The following is a 20373-nucleotide window of genomic DNA, read 5'->3' on the forward strand; positions in this document are numbered from 1 at the left end:
GATCCTATCACTCACATGCCAGGAGTAATTGTTCCCTCTGAGCGTGTTTATAGATCTATACTAACTCCTTATTTCCTTATAGCATGTCAGGATTGAACAAAATCTTTCAGAAATCTATGTGGTTTCTGGAGTACACAGAGATGCACAGAAACTTCTGTGGCTGGTTTGAAGCTGACCTGCAAGGTCTAACAGGGAGTTTCACAGGCAACCTGAACTGCAGAGCTCTGGACATGCCTCACAGCAACACCAACTTACTGAATGCAACAGAGCTTTTTTCAAACAACTTTGTGCTCTGTTCATCAGGGGTCTATGATCCTAACCTCTTCTCCCTTAGTTATGTTCCAGGTTAGACCACAGTTTCCTGTCAGGTTTAAAAGAGTTGTTTTTTTCAGTTTGTGGGGTTTTTTTTGTTTGTTTGTTTGTTTGTTTATTTGCCTGTTGTATTTTTTTTTTCCACAAATCTGTGGAGAACTTATCTACCTCCAAGAATGACTTTATTCTCCTCCTGTCTGACTTCCAGAAATGACAAGGCACACTTTCCCAATATTTCTTATTGTGAGTGGCAAAATCAGCCAGTGATCTGTTCCAATCCACTAGCAGCACGTAGCATGCAAAGACCCAGCCACTCTTGTAAGTGCAATGCAAAGTGCTGTTCTCTGTGCTTTTATCTCCATAGCAGCCTCCCTTCCTTCTCTTTCCTCTCCACCAGTCTCTATGAGCTCCCTGCACTTGTTACTTGCAGTACTGCCGAGCAAGTAGCATCAAAGCCTGGCTTGCTCTGGATGCATCTGTAGATTTTTCAAAGCTCTGGACAAAGACTGGCTGCTAGTGCCATCACTGAGTGGGAAGTTTATATTCCTCTTATAGAAAATTTATTTGGAAGACAGCCAATCTAAGCAGGTCAAAACAGGGCTAGGGAATGAGCTAATAGTTAAGCAGAGGCTTCAAAATATATTAATTTAAATTGACTGCCTTCTCCCTGAATGACGGTTTGCATGTTCATGCACTGGCAACCAGAAGAGTCCTGTGTTGTTCTGACATTAAAAAAACAAGGTTCCCTACCCTAGATCTCCTTTTCTAGCAAAATACCTGATTCTCTGGGGGTAGTATAACACTCTGCCCCTTCCCTCAAAACGCCCAAAGCCAGAGTAACAGAGCCCCTTGTGAACCAGCAAAAAAACACGTCCTCTGGCATGTTTGTTCTGACTGACTGAATCAGCCTTTCTCAACAGGGAGCACGGGGCATAGTACCTGACATGTTGATGTGACATGAGGCAATTAGACAACGCTAGGACAACAGCCAAAAGCACTGCCTGCAACTGTGTGAGCTCTGGGGATACACATTGTTTAATCTGAAATCATGAAGCAGAAACACCTTGAACATTTGATATCTTCATAGGCATCTCCTCCTTGCCAGAAATACTTACATGCCATGATCCAACTTCAAGTCTCAACTGAGCTCCTGAGAAAGGCTTTGCTGCAGCTTTGAAGGTGGGGTCGAGAATAAAGAATTAACTTGCCAATTGCTCATAATTGTTTTTGAAACATGAAACATTAATTGTTGAACTCATAGCTACCGTGGCTGTCTGGGAACACTGACAAGTAGAAATGGAGATGACAGGTGACACTTTGGTTCAGTTGCAGCAGGTGCACTTTCCGCCATTGCTTCTAACACATTCAGATTTTGTCTGAAGGAAGCCAAGCAGCCAGCAAGGTAGAAAATAAAAGTCAAGAAGCAAAAGGAGGGACATGTTTAGAGGCAGGTAACTGTAGCAATTGCCCGGGACCAGGTCTGCTGGGGGACTGATTAACCTCAAGCAATTCTAGCAATTGAGTGTGGGAGGGGGGAAGTCTTTGTGCTTCAGCTTATGCCTGAGGCCTCAAAAGTATACCGTAGTTGTAAGTGAAGGGGTCAAAGCACTGATTGAGAATTATGTTGGAGAGCTGCAAGGAAATTTACAAGGATTTCCACCATCACTGTATCCATGAGGTCCTGTACTTGCCCAGGCAGAAAGACCTGTGGAGCCCAATCCCAGCAAGCTTCCCTTCGCTAAGAAGAACAGTGATAAAGAATACTTCTCTCAAGAAATGCAGCCTTGGTGTGATGCATTAGTACCAAAATACTTGTTTAAAACCTCACTATAAGGGAAAGATTTTTGTTGTTATAAGTTTTTATGATTATTTTTATCATGTAAACTACTGACAAATATTGAGGAAAAATAGAAAGACCACATGATCTCATGCCTCTGTCTTTTACCTTAAGCTACTTTATCTGATTTTCTGTTTAGAGAATTTAGGCATGCTAACAATGTGGTTAGAATGTTTGTGGCTGTACTGATTGAATGCTTATAAGGACAGACAGGTGGAAAAAAAGTTGTAAATGCAGAAAGATGTAGTAATTCTTGCATACTTAGAATCACAGAATCATATAATCATAGAGTCAATATCTTTCAAAAAGATCATTAAGTATGATCATCTAGTCCAATCACCAATATATCCCCACCGTTACCCAATAACCACTTCACTCAGTCCCACATCCATATATTTTATGAACACCTTCAGGGATGGTGACTCCACCACTTCCCTAGGCAGCCTGTTGTTATCACCAAAGTGCTCAGGTATCCCCTAGATTCAATCACAGGGTCATAATATGTCAAAACAGCTCCTAACGTGACAAGGATGTGAGCTTCATGATCAGGAAACAAACTGGTGAGAGTATGCATGCCAAATACATAGCTATGCTTTGAATCTACTTAGTAAGCATGTAAGGCACTGGGACAGAATATGTATTTATGCAAATCATGCAGGGCTGGGAAACTTGGGATCCTAGCATCTACCCAGCTAGCTTGTAATGGTATCTGCCTGGCCAGCCGTCTGCCGAATGTTGTGCTGTCTTGCTGCTCACTGTATCATTCAAACAAAACAGACATGAGTGGCATTTCTGGTGTTGTGTTCATGATGACAAAACTTAGGCAGACACCAGAGGACAGGACTAAATTTGGCCTAGAAAACTGAAGTGCAGAAGGAATGCTGATATACAGCAGCGCTTGCTGTCTGGAGGAGGAGACAGCATAGGGGTGAAACTGTTTTGCTCACAAACATCAGCAGATATTTGTCATCATGGACATAGCATAAACTGAAGGAAAAGCAGACGTCCTGATTCAACCCAAACTCCAGTAAGCCCAAGATGTTTACTCTTGGTAGTCAAGAGCAGAAGAGTAAGGTGTACAGACAGTGTATCTCCCCAGAGGACCCCTCCAACTCTGAAAAAGCCCTGAGTGAAGGGGTATATTGAGCAAAAGGTGGTGCCTGTGTGTCTAACAAATTTAAGGATTTTCACTAATAAATTTTTCCATCTCCTCTGGGAAGCAAAATAATCTTTAAATATTTAGGAATTAGTTCAGTCTTCCCTAAATTTACTTTTCCAGGATTCCTGTGCTTAAGCTGTTCAGAGCACAGAGACAGAACTAACTAAAATACCACGGTGTATCCTGCAGTCTCCAGAAGTATTTCAGAATTTGTTAGAAGCATTTCCACATTTGAAGGACTTGAGCTTAATGGATTAGAATATTCTAAAGCACTGCATATTTGGATTTATTTATAACTTGTACAAATTGGTGCAATGATAAATGTGTGACTGCAGGAGAGAGCTGAGGTATGTAGAGATATTGTTTGTATCTGTCTCCTAAAGAAAGTCTATCATATAGAATCATAGAATGATTAAGGTTGGAAAAGACCTTCAAGATCATGCAATCCAATCATCAACTCATTCCTACTATGCCCTCTATTAACATCCCTCAGTGCCGCATTTACACATTTCCTGAACACCTCCAGGGACTCCACCACCTCCCTGGGCAGCCTGTGCCACTGTCTCATCGCTCTTTCTGAGAATAAAGATTTTCCTAATATCCAAATTGAACCTCCTCTGGGGCAACTTCAGGCCAGTACCTCTTGTCCTATCATCACTATTATCTGGGAGAAGGGGCCAACCCCCACCTCACCCACAACCTCCTTTCAGGTACTTGTAGAAAGCAATAAGGTCTCCCCTGAGCCTCCTCCAGACTGAACAATCCCAGCTCCTTCAGCTGCTCCCCATAAGACTTGTGCTCCAGACACATCACAGCTTCACAGCCCTTCTCTGGGCATGCTCCAGGGCCCTAATGCCTTTCTTTTAGAGAGGGACCCAGAACTGAACACAGTATTTGAGGTGCTTCCTCACCAGTGCTGAGTACAGAGGGACGATCACCTCCCTTGTCCTGCTGACTGCACTATTTCTGATACAAGCCATTTAATTGTTGTTGCCTGAGCAACAATAGAATATCTACAGCTGGAGGACCATAAGGTTATTATATATCCATTTGAACACACCTCAAAACCCTTCACTTTTGTAGAAAGTACTGCACAATGCAACGGAAGGTCCACAAGCCCAGTCTTCTTGTGGCTCTCTTTAGTCTCTGGTGAGCATAAAATTTGAAACTTTAACAAAAAGAAGTGTGAGTTGTTTGGGAGAGCAGAAAGACAGGAGTAAATAAAGCATGGTATTTATGGTTACAGAGCAGAGAATCAGTCACTTTATTTTATAGTGTAAATAGGAATTTGTTCTGCCTTCTCTGTATTGAGGACCAGAAGGCTAATTTGTGAGTCAAATGTGCCTTTGTTACACCGGCGCATGCTATCATATCTTCCCAGGCCAACATGATGCGTCGCATCATAGTGCTATTTGCTATAATAACTGCACGCTGTTTTCACAAGCCTCGTGGCCAAAATATAATGTGTTGTATTTATACTCACAAAGTAACCCTGATGTTCTGATGTCTGTTCCCCTACGCTCTCGCTGATCAGAATAGCTCTGCTTGCATGTCTGAGGGACATATCATAGTTGATGCCAAACATTTTTCCCTTTTTCCTTTTTTTCAGTCTCTTATTGAGAGCTGAAAATTTAGATTTCCTGATTTTGCATTTCTCTGCTCCAAGGTTTCCCTGACAGCCAGTCATAGCAAGGCTATGGAAGTAGGCTCTGCAGAAACACAGCCAAGCCAAAACTGAGCACCTGCCTTTGCTGATAACTTGCATTATTGTGCTTCCAGTCAAGACTAAAAAATCCTTCCAAAACACAGTATAAAGAATACCTCCCTGTCCCCAAGAAAAGGGGTTTATAGTAATAAAATACCTTGTAGTTGATTTTGGCCCATGGTTTTCCTCTTGTGACAACACTTCGATCAGCTACAAGAAGGCATGAATTTACTTAGCAGTTTACTTTAGGACTTGACTTTCTAGGTTTAGGATGAAGAACTATAGATGCTTGTTATAACACAGTTCAAACTGAAAGGCCTGGTGGGGTTCAGGGTCTATCCTTAGGAGAGCTATTTCAAGTCATTTGTGGAGGTCTTTATGTAAGGTTGTGCTTGCAGCAGTGGCATTTTCCTTTAGGAATGAAAGATTGAAAGTTTTAATTATTTTGAAAATGGCTCAAAGTTGTATGAAATACCGCAGTTTCGGTGAAGGTGCAGCATTCTGTGGCATTGAAAGTAAATTCCCATACAACCATTAATTTTGCTGTTCATAATGAGTAATCCAGCTAAATTCAGTGATCAGTTTCTCCTATGGTATTTTGTTTAGATGAGGTAGTTTTGTAAGGTACACCCACGAAAATTTTCAAAATATGTTTATTAACCAGCTTTGCTGCATCCTCTCTTAAAGATATGCAGGCTATATAATAAACTGACTAAACTGTAAAAGTAAATGCAATCACACTTTTTTTTTGGGGGGGGGTGGGGGGGGAATGTATATTTTGTTTACTTCTATGATATTTCAGACAGACCTCAGCCACACTGCATGATAATATATCCCTTACTCCATTTTGGTAAAATGGCATGATTTCATTAGGAATAATGTTCTTTTGGATGAGTACCTAATTTGTTCAGAAGCTGTGTAGTACTGTATATGTCCTGAAGGTCAGACTGTATATATATGTCCTAAATAGGCTGAATCTCTCATGGAAATGTCATGATTAGGAGAGTACTCTGAATTAAGCATGCAGATACTGCTAGATTCTAAATTTAGATAAGGAAAAGTTACTACAGAGATATAAAGCACACTTTTCAGAATGACAGCCACTTGTGAAACCATTTTTGAATATCCATTTCTAATAGAGCAAGCTAAAAGTCTGAGATAAACAGAACATATTTCTTACAAATTCCAGATGGTCTTTATTATCTCTACATCAGTAACAAAAATTGTCATGGCCTATTTCCTAAGCATTGTGGGTCCTCATTTTCTGATCAGGGAAGTTGGGTGCATTCAGTGAAATGCCATCATGCTCACACCTGGAATAAATTCTGCTTGGGTAACAAATAAAGTATAATAGGCTGCTACGCTACTGTTCCCCCAGAGAATGCTCATGGCAAAGCCAGCATCTAATTCACCACTCCAAGCTTGCAACATCTTGTAGCTTTTATGAGTTTGAAGAAAAGCCACAATTGTTAGTTTCAAATTTTATTTTTGAGTGTTGTGGACGTCAGATGCTGCCGCCTCAAATTATTCATGTGAGAGATAATTCAAGCAAGGATGGTACTACCAATGGGAATAAACTTATGACTTAATTTAAACAAATGGTGATATCACACCATGAATTTTGATGATATTATTATCAGTTTGTCTTCAGATAGTATATGCAGTAAAACAATAGACCATTTTATGAAGAGCTTCCATTTTAAATATAATAAAAATAATACAAATCATAATCTTGGTCTTCAAATGGAATGTTAGAAAAGAGATTAAATAAGTCTGTAAAAATTGCCTGGGAAGTGCAATCACATGGATGCAATCCTAGTGAAGACTGGAGTAAGCAGACAAATAATATTGATGCGCATAGAGATGCAATTTTCTGAAGGTATATCCTGCATTCCTTGAAGGCAGGATGCGATGTAAAACTTCCCTCTTGATTAGTCTCAGAAGATGTTTGTTGGTACGAAAGAAGATACAGGTTCCCATCCTTCAGAAAGCCATGTTGTGCAAGAATGCTGCTGATAGTGAAATAGTCTGTTCATTGGATATGTTCTACCATTCTGATGAGTGTACCAGTGCCAATGATGTCTTTGAGCCTATCCTACCACAAGGGAGAGAGGCTGTTTAATATAATATCTCCAGTATCACTGTGCCCCTGTGACACAGTGGAACAACCTACAGGATGAATCAGCTATCTGCCTGTAGACACCAATCCAGTGAGGTGTAGGGGTGGTACAATGGATTTCATGTCACGTGCATTTTAATTTCTGTTCTTGCTAAAACTGTTGACTTATTCTTTATCTGCCTCCAAATTCCATCCATCAGCCAGTTTATCTGGAGAATTAAAAAATTGCAGGGACAAATTTAGTAATGTTTTATATAACTGGGGGGATTCTGCAAGTTTGACTGGATGTTGTGTGATTGACATGGCCTCTGAAAGTCTGCTTAACCTGCATGGGTAGCAAATTCCTAACGCTGAAGAAATCTCAAGTGATTAACTAGTCTTGGTGAGTATCTTATAAGCTAAAATTATCTATACATGTTTCTCTCAGATTTCTTATATAGATTATAATTATGCTACTGGAAGCTGGGGAAGACTTGACCTGCATTTTATTTCATTCAATTCTCACTCCTTTCATTTAACTGCATATAGGGCCTAATCCCTCCTGTGTGTTGGGCTCATGAATAGGCCTGCAGCCAGACTCAGACTAGCTATTGGCACCTGGAAAGGCAGGATTGGAGTCATCTTGCTGGTGCCCAAACATCCCCCATCACATTCAGCAGAACTCTGGCTCCCAGAACAGGATTCAGTAATTTCTGGGAGCACCATTCCCTCTGAAAGATCTGTGGACAGTGTGGAGGAGATGAGTGGGGGCTGTGGCCTTGAATAGAGATGTAATTCTGGTGACAAAATGATTCTGGTGTCCTTTGACTGGTGCAAATGGCAACCATTTTTAACACAGTCAGCTCCCTGTGTTGTGTCAGAAATGTTGCTGCATTGAAAACGCAATATTTCACAGCCTTATAAATATTGTTGCTGATGGACAGAGGCAGCTTGTGAATCCCAAATCTTTATTTGCAAGCTGATCATGGTGTTCATGTAAATGGCGTTCTCTTAGCATTTGTCAGTTTGGTTGAGGCTGAGTGAAAACCATCCTGCCAAGCTTTCTCAGCACACTGCCTTCCCACTTACCTCACTTGTCTGCCTTCTGTTTCCCTTTATCACAGTGCCTTATTCATTGTGCAAAATGGATGGAAAATGACAGAGCCACAGCCATCAGCTTGCTTGTCTGAAGTGACATTTCTCGTGAATGGCCATAATGCAAGTGCCATTTATGCGACAGTATTTTGAAAAGGCAACAAATGATTTAGTGTTGTAAAAAAAAAAAAAAAAAAAAAAAAACACTTTTTTACCACATTAAAGAAGGGTGGGCAGTTGTAATTCATTATTTGACTATCATAACATTTCTGTCTGGAGTACAAACACCTGTTACCTTTATACTGTAATCTACTTAGCCCTCTTTGATTAAGTGCCTATGGGAAGCTAATGTTAAGGTTGATGTGTTGGTATCACTCCATCATCCCTCCCTCTGAGATTCAGAGGCATACGTTTCCTACTTTCTAGTAGGAAGAGTGAATGATGCTGGTCTGAGATGGGCTCAAGTTGGTTCAATTCTATGCAGTTGTGCATTTTAGCAGTGTTCTTGTCCTGGATTCACTGCAGGTGTGACTTGGCGTACATCAAGCTTTCTGCCCAACTGCTTGTCACTTTTCCAAGGAAAGGAATTATCCAGATACTTACTCAGGCTGAAAAAAATGATACCATGCTCCAAACAGATGCTAATCTGGCTTGGGATCCAGAGCCAGTGTGCCTCAGCCAATACCCATATGGAGAAAAAGTGGTACTCTAGCTAGTATGTAACTAAGATCTGGATTCACCTCTGCAGGCTCAATTCCTTCTCCAGGGATGTGTTCAAGTCTCCTAGCAAACATGTCACTTTTAGAACTGGAGTGATTAGGGGGCTTGGAGCTGCTGCTGAAAATAAAATTTTACTCCAATCATTTTTCCGTTACACTGGCAGGCATAACCCCTACAGAGGGTTTTATCAATCATTACCTATGACAGTCTACAATTCTTAGCTTCCTTTACCACAGCTATATATTATTTCTTGTCATGTAACTAATTAGGACATGGCTAAAGAAAGACGGAAGACTGTAACTTGAACGTGTGCTGAGTGGAACAGAGAGGAATTGCTCAATTAAGGCCTTAGCTTCTTGATTACATTATGTTATACAAAGGGTGCATAGTCCCTACCATGTTTCTGTGTAGGGACATGTGGGAAGACCTCTCCTGGTGAAAGCAAAAACTCACAGGAGTGCCCAAGGTCACAGCCTGAACCAATGGGTGAGCTACGTGAGTACGTGAGTGCCTGGAACGGGTGGGGGGGGGGTGGTCTAGAGCCACCCCTTCTGTCTCCACAATATTTCCCATGCCATCTGAGTCTGTGTGGGTCCCCTTTTTTCCCCCGCCCTTCTCTGCTGCTGCACAGCAATATGAACAGAAGAGGGTTACATTCCTCAGCTCATCCCTTTCTCCAAACTGTTACCGGGAGGGGTGAGTTAATTCCTCTTTGATATCTTTTCCTATAGAACCTATTTCTCAAATAAAAGCTCTGTCATGGCCTTCGTTTGCTCTACACCTCACCTGAACTTTTTTGAAATCTTATTACTGCCTCAGTTCAGTTTCACAGACTGATGTATGGTGAAGGGATTTATCTCCAGACATGTCAAGTTTCCACTATTTTCAACTAGGGCATTTAGAGGAGATCAAAATGTTGTACCTCCTCTTGCTAGCCTGCCAGTCACAACACTTAATCCAGTTCTTTAAACTGATCTGTCTGATTGGGTTATCCCATTTTATTAATTTTAAGGGACGGGCTATGATTAAACAAACTAAATTAATTCCTGGCAGCCTAAGCCTACTGTAACTGTGAGGAAAATTTTTTAGCATTTCATTGTCAGGGCAAAGTGTCACGAGCACCTATAACGTTGCCTTAAGGAATTCATGCTGGGAATGTTTCTTTGGGGGAAAAATCTGATGAGAGAGAAATGATGAAAAACTGTTTGAGCCCTAAAAATAATTAAAACATAAAAGAAGAAGAGGTCATGTGACTAAATATTGACTTTCTTTTTTCTCTGAGTCATTAATCCATGCATGTGCTGAGGAAGTAAGGAAGAAGATTTCATAGACTTGGCAACTGACCAAGATGAATGGTTGTTTGTTTTGGTCACTGAAATTCCTGGAGTTCCCCTCAAAACATCAATAATCTTATCAAGTGATTTAACATCTGTGTTCACAGAATCACAGAATCACATCATAGAATGGCTGTCATGGTTCATCCTGGTTTGGTCTAGTTCTGTGACACAGGGGTGAAGTGACCCAAAGATCCATGCCCCAGGAAAGGGAGTGGGGAGGAAGGGAAAAGGTAGGGAGATGGGCCTGGACGAAAAATAACAGCAGCAACAAGATAAGGAAAAATTTAATTTACTAAATATCATAGCAGGATGTGAGATAATACAGTATAATGCGTGATTGGAATTGAAACAAATAAATTAAATAAAACAAGGGAGTATCGGAAACCAAAGTTTTTACTCAAATGCTGTAGGTGAAACAGTCGGGGAGCATAGAGCAAAGAGAGCAGTCTCATGACTCTCAGTCGGTTTTATCTTTCCCTCCAAATAGAAAATGGAAACAGAAAAATGAAGTCTTCTGGGAGTTGTAGTTTATTCTTCTCTTCTGAGACAAAGAGACGGGAAATACAGACAATCCACAGATCTGCAGAATTAACTCTTTAGCTCCCAGTACACTGTATGATGTTTTGATGTGGAATACTGATAAAAACCATAAAAACATGACAATGGCTTAGGTTGGAAGGGACTTTAAACCCAACTCAGTTTCAACCCCTTGCCATGGGCAGGGCTGTCCCCCACCAGCTCAGGCTGCCCAGGGCCTCATCCAACCTGGCCTTGAGGCTTGCCAGGGATGGGGCACCACAGCTTCTCTGGGCAACTGTGCCAGCGCCTCACTGCCCTCTGAGTGAAGAATTTTCTCCTAACAACTAATCTAAATCTCTCATCTTTTAGTTTAAGGCCACTCCCCCTTGTCCTATCACTATCAGACAATGTAAAAAGTTAGTCTCCCTCCTGTTTATAAGGCCCTTCAAGTACTGAAAGGCCTAAACATGGTCTCCCCAGAGCCATCTTTTTCCCCCAGTTCAACAAACCGTACTCCCTCAAGTCCTCCACAGAGCTGCTCTCAATGAGTTCTTCTCTCAGACTGTACTTAAACCTGGGAGTGTCCCAACCCAAATGCAACACCTTGCCTGTATAATCTTGTGTATAAAACATCTATATATTTTCTAGCCCTCACTTTCATAATATTGATGCATCTCACAGCAGTAAATTTTCATTTCCACCCTTATCTGATAGCAAAATGAGTCAGAGAGACCTAAAGGTTTTCTAAATAAGGGAGTTTTGAATCTGTGAGATATTAACTTCAATAAAAGCCTCAATTTCACCTCTGTCAAGTATTTATACCAGAATTGCTTATACCGTTAGAGGAAGTAAAATAATATTTTTTAGTTCAAATCACATTGACACCAAATGTAGTTGTATTCACATTTGGGCTTATGTCAACATATCTATCTATATGTTGGTTTAAAAAAGCCAAGTGGCCAACTGGCAGTAATCGACAGGGAATAGGAGGTCCAGTAACAAAAGACTAAATTGACTAAGACTGACAAATACAAGCACAAGACTGGAAACTAAACCTTTCTCCAAACAGTTCACATTCTGCATGCAAAAAAAAAACCAGCTACCGTATCAAATAAACATCTGTGCTCAGAAGACATAGGATGTATTGGCTCTGGTGCATCAGCAAGCTAGACATTGTCAAGGGCTCCATTGTCTTCATAGAGAAAGGGAAGGAGGGACCAGGGAATACCATGGAAATACTAGTGATGCTACAGGCTGAAAAATTTTCAAGAAGTTTTTTGATAGGGAACAGAGCTGAAATGGAAAGGCAAAGATATGAAGATACTTGGAAGAGATGACAAGTGGCCTGTATAGAATAGAAAAGACAGTGAAAAGCTTCCAATACAAGAGTAATATGCTCAAAATTAATGACTCGTAGAACTGCACTTTGCAGCAGCATTCTGAGTGGATATGCAACAGGAGGGATTTGCCAAAGCAGATGAAAAGAATTTTGTACTAATAAAGATGTTAGATACCAGAAGCCTGGATGAGAGTTATCAGGTGTAAAGGAACTCATGCAGAAGGAATCAAAAACATTGAGCTATAGCCAGAATGTGAGAAGCCAGAAAATAAGCACTATGACTGAATGACGAGTTTATAAGCTAGCTAGACAGTAGAGTTGGCCAAAATGAAGCAGAGAAACGCTGTCATGGGAGAAAGAAGGGTGGATCCACAGCTTCCAGATAAAGGCCTTGACTTTTATCCTTTCTCTTTCTCCTCACAGGGTTGGAAGTCCTGACCAACATCATTGCTAGATATGTTAGTGGAAGGAAGGTCTGCAAGTGTATGGAGTCTTTTTTTGAGACAAGAATTAATCATTAAGACACAGAGCAGGAGATTAGGAGTTAAAAATGACATTTACGGATTATATACATAGAGGAGAACAAGAGAAGTTGACCCCAGACAATTCCAAATATATTATGATTCTCTCTTCTATTCATCCTAGAAGAGGCGAAAATGGTTATTTCCATTCCATTTTACCATCTTTCTGAAAGAATAGTATTTCTAAGAAGTTACACTGAACCTCCAAGTTTTCTGAGGGGTAATGCTGAATTCAGTGGCCAAGATTTTCCTCATCATTTTTCTCTAAGGTATTTCCATAGAGAACCAATCCAAGGGCAAAAATGGCTCAGAGTATTCACTAAACACTGATGAGAATCAAAGCACTCAAATTTTATTTTAATCCGATTGTACATTGAAGTTTAGAAAAATAACTTACCTCAGTTTTCGTGTCTTAAAAAATGAATCCTACAATTTAGTGAATATTAAGCAAATTTATTTAAAATATCAGTCATAGTAGACTTAAATTTACACAAGCAAACCCATTATTAACACAATCACAGTTGTGAAAACTGAAATGCTACCATTTAAGGTTAACTTTCTAACAATCAAGAGGCGTTTCAAAATTAGCTTTCAAATTGCCACACAAAGAGCTATGTTTGTTATAAACTATTTCATCCTTTTGTATATACATACATATATATATTTGTATATATTTCAGTATTGATTATAAAATTCTTACAATCTAATGGAGATGACCTACTCTTTCCTAGAGTACATCCTGCCTCAGGCCTAAGCCTCCCTCTGATACGTATAAGAGCACTTTCTGAGGTGTTCTTCCAGATGCAATATAAATAAATCAAATATCTGCTCAGTACTATGCTGTCATTGAACTTCAGAAAGTCATCATGCTATAGGCATTTCTTTCTGCTTTCCCCTGTGCTCTGTCCTCTATAGTAGAGTATCTGTTGTTTACTGGTGGAGATATAAATTCAGCATTTGTCCAAACTTGTAATGCTTTCTCCTTGTGCTCTCCATCCAAAGGGACCAGATGTCGCAGAGAGGATTTGGCCCTTCTGCACAGATGTGGAGAGCTCCTGGAAAAAGGGCAGAACCCTGTTGCTAGGGGAAAATGAATCTGGAGATCCTGAAACATGTGTGTGTGCTCCTCAAGCCCGTGCTGCCTCTTCAGTCTTACAGGAATTTCCTTCCAGTGCGCTGAAGGCAGAATGAAATCCTGGCATTTGACTTTGCTTTGTAAACAACTGCTTGCCTAGACACTAAGGTATGAATTTACTCTTAAATAGATAGTTAGAGGCAGCAGTCTCTTTGCTGAGTGTCTGTAATTTGGCAAAGGATTCTTACTGAATGAAACTTCATAACTTAACTGATGGCTTCCATTCTTAAGTAATTTCAAAGCAATAATAACCTATGAAATTGTACCAAAATCCGATATTTTCCCTTTAATATGCTTCATTGATTTAAACATTTCATTGAAAGAGTTATGGCTTCCTTTTTATTTAAGACAAATCTTGTTTGTATTTGTAAACAAAGCAAACTTCAGGAATGTTAATACTTCATACAGATAAAGACAACATAGAATGCTGTAACACCAGAGCTAAATACCCAAAACTAAAGCACTCTTTTTTTCGGGACTTACAAAGCAAGAGGCCAAGATTGGACAGTCCCTGCTGTCTGGGACTAACACCAGCCACACTGAAACCTGGGCAACAATTTCCTCTCCTCTCACATTTCTGTAAATGTGTAAAGTTAGAAGGGAACTTTTATGTGAGACACCTGAAGACTGGAGAAAGAAAAAAGAAGTGTGGAAGTGAGTGACATTTCACAGACATTCAGCTTCCAAAGCAGACGTATCTCCAACAAAACAACGGCTGTGAACCTGTGGTATGGTTCACAATTCTGTTAATCAGCATGAGGGATTCAAACATGGTATTTCTTCTTGGCAACCTGATTTCTCCAGCTCTGCCTCTTTGACATCCATTGGCACCATCAGATGCCACAAGCTCAGCAAGGGCAGGCAGAATTTCATCCACTGTAGAGGTGTCAAAGTTAGATGTCTGTACCTGGTCCAGGCACAGCAGGATACTTTTGCAGTTATTAGAGTGAAATGGGCACCTTCAGAGATGGTTCACTAGATTTGTCTTGGACAGCAAGTTTAAGATAAGATGAGTCATCTCTGGCAGGAGGTTTTCTTTTTTTTTTTTTTCTTTGAAATAACTTTAAAGGTATTTATGTGTCTATATATGTGTCTAGCTTAGATTTTTGGCTGTCAAAGTTGATGTAGAACAACTTTTTTATTAACTCAGATTGCATCGCTGAGAATTTGGCCCACTTGAATGAAATATTCCAATGTGAAATAGGGATATTGAATTAGGACAAATAAAGTGTGTTGTGATCAGATATAACTCCCTTCTGAACCAAGATTTTAGGTGCACCAACAAATGGAAGTGCTTACTTAACAAGATGAAAAGGAATGAAAGGAACATTGAAGCTATAGATCTTCCAGCAATAATGACTGTGTTTTAGAATTTTCTCTCTATTCCTCGGAATGATTTGAATCCCAAAATCATAGAATCATAGAATCACCAAGATTTGAAAAGACCTACAACATCATCCTGTCCAACTGTCCACCAGTCACCAATAGTTCCTACTAAATCATGTCCCTCAACACAATGTCTAAATAAAACTTACTGTGCTTCTAGTACCATAGGGTATTTACTGTTTCTTACATCTTATGATACTTCAAGTCTTCTGCTCTTTCAAACCACAGTAAACCCACTGCCTTCACCTCAGTGTTACTTCTCAAAGTGTCTAATTAGGTGCAAGCATTAACTTTGGGGGAAGCTGAATGGCTCTCCAGGCTCCACTGCCTGCACTGACTTGGGCTTGATGCTGTCACTGAGATATAAGGAATTCTATGGCACTTGGGAACAAAATCCTGATAGACAGGACACTATGCCTTCCTAGCTTATCTGTCTTAGAGAAGACCCTTGCATCCTACAGCATCAGCCAGATAGCATTAAACATTTCAATAGCACTCAGGTACCTACTTCAAGGGAGCTGTACTCCAGCTTTGCACTCTGTCACCATCATCTTTTGTTTTCACATGCTGAGCAGCTTTCAGATGCTGTTTGCATATTTCTGAGGAAAATATGAAGCTATCAGGAGAAATGTAACAGTGAACAGCACGTGGAAAGAAATCTAAACACTGGGCAGTGAGTTCTTGCTTCAGGGTATCCTGAGGTTTTCCCTTGTTTGTAAACAAGTGATGTGTTTCAGGCCATGAGCACAGCTGTTCTATCTGTGCTGATGCATGACAGACCACAGTGATCATCATATGGCATATGTTATATAGGAGGATATAGACCTGACCTAAATATATAGCAGGGAAACACTATCGTATGTCATGTTGGGTGAGCTTGACAATAACTAGCAAAAATGACGAAACCTCTTTGTCTATTAAGTCAGGGGGACAACTTAGTGGATATGAGAATTAATATCTCCAACACTACTTAAAGCAATCAACACAGTACAAAACTTCCTATCTATTGGTTGCCTCCAATAAAGGATGAAGAGCCTCTATTTAAGTTTAGTGCATGAAAACATCTGGCAGGACAGTACATATCCCTTACTTTAAGAGAAGTCTTAAGTATTATTCTCTCATATTTATATGTTTGCTGTGTGCTTTGGAGAGAAAGATAACAGTTAAACATTTGATGAAAAAGTCTGTAAAAAATAGCTAAATGGATGTGGGATTCTGATTTTCCAATTCATAGAAATTAATACATAAGATCAAGGCCATTTTGTGAGCATTCCCATCAGTTGCTCTCCCCAGTTTGGACTTAAAAACTCTACATTACAGATTTTTGGGTAAAGAAATATGGGGTAATCCACAATCACCTACTTTTGGCTAGGATGTCTTGTTTAACAACAGCTGACAATATGCACACAGGAATGTAAACAGTTCATGTGAATATAATACCCCATGGTGTTTGAGAGGATTTTGCCCCAAATCTAGTAATACTAAGGAGAAATCAAATAGTGAGTGTGATAAAATCATAGAATGGCTCAGAATGGAAGAGACCTCGAAGATCATCTTGCTCCAACCGTCTGCTTTGGGCATGGTGAAATTTGCTTTAATTTGTGTCAAATTTCCTTAAGACAGCCATCGCCTGGGTTAAGTAGTATCCAAAAGACAACAAAGACACTATAGAGAAAAGGAGGATTGGGCTTGAAAAGAAGTATATAGCCAGCCTATTTAGATTTGTGCCTGATTAGAAACATGTTAAAGAGTTCATTTTCAGAAAGATAATCTCATAGCTTGTGTCCGCATTATCACCTAGCACCCAGGAGAGGTGGCCCTGTGGGTACAGCATGAAGGGACTTCGCATTGTACCTGTTCCACACCAGTGCAGGGTTCTGTGGGCTGCTGGGAGGTGTGGAGTGTCACAGAGAGATAGAGTATCCCCATCTGCTACAGGGCAGTGGGCAAGGAGGGACCACATGTCCAAGGGAGAGGAGTTGGTGCTGGTGACCACAGGACTATGAGGAGTGGAGAGGTGAGGGCATGCAGCTGTGTATGCTCTCATGTTAAAACTTCTAGAAATTGGTTACAGAAAGGCATTTACAAGCTTGCTAGGTGTTTATAAGAAAATTGTAATTTTCTAGTACAGTTCATTTGTTCTAGTGTTGATATTGATCTTGATTATATTGCTTGCTGATTATCAATTAAATACATTCCATAAATTAAATTACTTCAATTCCTATTCAATTTACAGCAACAGATGTGAGCTTTTTTCTTTCCATCAGAAGCAGGCTGTGACATGTTCTCTTCACCTTCATATTCGCTGTCTTGAAGAAATGTAGACATCTGAGAGGGAGGTTCAGTGCTAAATTCAACCTTTTGTGGTACTGCTTTTTCTGTCACATGTTTTTAACTTCTGAAATGCCTTATGTTTTCTCTTTGTGCTCTACTATGCCTTCATATTAACACATTCTTCATTCTCTATGAAGCTTCTTGGAGCGGCAGTTTGGTCTTAAGAGTCTCTTATTAGAAACATAGAATCATAGATTCGTTTTAGTTGGAAACGATGTTCAAAAGCCACCTAGTCCAACTCATCTGCAATGAACAGGAACACCCACAGCCAGATCAGGCTGTTCGTAGCCCCATCCAGCCTGATCTTGAATGTCTCCAGGAAAAGGGCATCCACCTCTTTGGGCAACTTGTGCCAGTGCCTAACCACCCTTATTGTAAAAAACTTCTTCCTTATATCCAATCTTAATCTTTCCTCTATTAGTTTGAAACCATTTTGTCTTTTCCTGGCACAGCAGATTCTGCTAAAGAGTCTATCCCTTTCTTTCTCATAGCCCCCCTGTAGATACTGAAAAGCTACTGTCAGGTCTCCGTGGAGCCTTCTCCAGGCTGAACAGCCCCATCTTTCTCAGTCTGTCCTCATAGGGGAGGTGTTCCAAGCCTTGAATCATTTTTGTGGCCCTCCTCTGGACATGTTTCAATAGGTCCACATCTCCCCTGTACTGGAGACTCCACATCTTGACACAGTGCTCCAGGTGAGGTCTCATCGGTATAGAATAGAAAGGCTGGATCCCCTCCCTCCACCCTGTGGAAAGTGAAAAGTGTTGTTTCTGCATTGATCACTGAAAAGGGGCAATTGATCTAAAGAATTAAGCTGTAACGTATCTTTAGAATTAGCTGATGTGGAATGTAAGAATAGCATATACATATTAGTAGCATATTTTAGAAACATAGTTACCGGATTGCCTAACAAATACTTTCTCAAAAAGCTGCAATAGAATTTAAATGTTTTAAACAATGTGGGTATAGTGTTCTGAACTAGGAAACATACTGTGAAGTTGTTCATTTGACCAGCAAGAGTGAAATATATTTAACAAACTTTCAAGGAGTTAGGGCCTTGACACAAAGCAAAGCTGTGCCACTCTGTGGGAATGTGAGGATGCCATGTGCAGGCTCCAGGATACTCCCCTCCATCCTCCTTCCGAGCTTATCTCTATGCAAGGACAAATAAATGACCAGAACAATGACCTAGTGTAAAGGGGGGTAAGTGTCAAGGGAGGTAATTAAACAATTAAGAGCCTATGATTGTAAAACAGTCATCAGAAAGTTATGATCAAACACTCGTCAAGAAAGCAATTGTTAGAAGGCAATTAATCAATTAAGATATTTGTGTCTGAGTGGTAAAAGATTTGTGCTTACTTGGTATTTGTATGATTAGTGAAGCGTCGCGAAAGAGTGTGAACCTGCAGTACTCAGCCAATGAGGAACCAGGGCAGAAAGAGATAAGCGTCAGGCAATAGGGGATAAAAGATGTAACGCTGCTTTCTCAAGGTGCTCCTGCTTGCAGGATGCCCGCCATTGCAATCGCGAATAAAATTTGCTTTATCAGAGAAACCGTCCTGGAAGATTATTTGGATATTTCCAACAACCCCCTAGCCATTCTTCTTTTGATGCAGGCCAGGATACAACTGACTTTCTGGGCTGTGAGGGCACACTGCTGGCTCATGTCCAGCTTGCCATCCACCAGTACCCCCAAGTCCTTTTTGGCAGGACTATGCTCTGTTTTTACATCCCTCAGCTTGTATTGACAGTGGGAGTTGCCATGACCCAGGTGCAAGACTTTGCACTTGGCTTTCCTTAACTTCATGAGGTTCACCTGGGTCCACTCCTCAGCCTGTCTAGGTCTCTCTGGATGGCATCCCATCCTTCTGGTGTGCCAACTGCACCACAAAGCTTGGTGTCAACTGCAAACTTGCTGAGAGCGCACTCAATCCCATTGTCAGTGTCACTGAGAAAGATGATTATGTCCATAATTAAAGCTGAATGGCTACGATTTTCTGAAGGCAGAATTTGAGTCTAGAGATGCCCTTTGAATATCTTTAATTTTTTTAATGATTAGAGGTACGCAAGCTATGAAATTGTCCTTCTGAAAATAGACTCTTAAAGATTTTTCTAATCAAGCAAAACCATACTCGAGAGATAAGCACAAAGGTTCATTTAAAATATTTGCAAGCACATATGACACCTTGAGAGTGAGAAAACAGTTCTAATATCCCTAGGTAGTATTTACTTTGTGATTTAAATTCTTGTTACCTATGAATAGAATAGAAATATACTAAAATACTTTGTTGGTAATTAGCAACTTTAACTAGGTTCTTAAACAGCAGGATTTTTCTATCAGTCACGGAGTGCATTTCCTTTTTCTGTCTCATTCACTGGTGTATTCTCAGCAGGTATAAATCAATACAGCTTAAATCACATTCCTGGAGCTATGCAGACTTCTGTCTCTTGGGGATGTGCTTGCTCTACAGCCTCTAAAAATTTAAATGCATGGAATACAGGGACTTCTGGTTTATTAAATTAATGGGAAATATAGATTCACTTTGGAAGTAATACAAATCCAAAACAAGAGGCAGAAATCAAAATTTCAAAACCTCATGACATTCTGGAATGATTCATAACCAAAAGAATACGACCAGTTTTCTTCAGACTCAGTTGAAAGTTTTTCTTTCTCTCCCTAGGAAATAGAACCATTTCATAATGGAACTTGTGGAGAGATGGATAACTCCATCTCCTCATAAAAAGAAAATATTGCTCATAATTCTAGTAAGGTTCTTGAATAACAACATTTGGAAGACTTTATTCATAACAAGTTTTCTTTAATTTTTTTAATCTTGAAACACGATTTGCTAAGCTGTAATAAGAAGGTAAAAAAATAT

The sequence above is a fragment of the Meleagris gallopavo genome, chromosome 1 (genome assembly GCF_905368555.1).
Source record: "Meleagris gallopavo chromosome 1, MGAL_WU_HG_1.1, whole genome shotgun sequence".
NCBI lineage: Eukaryota > Metazoa > Chordata > Aves > Galliformes > Phasianidae > Meleagris > Meleagris gallopavo.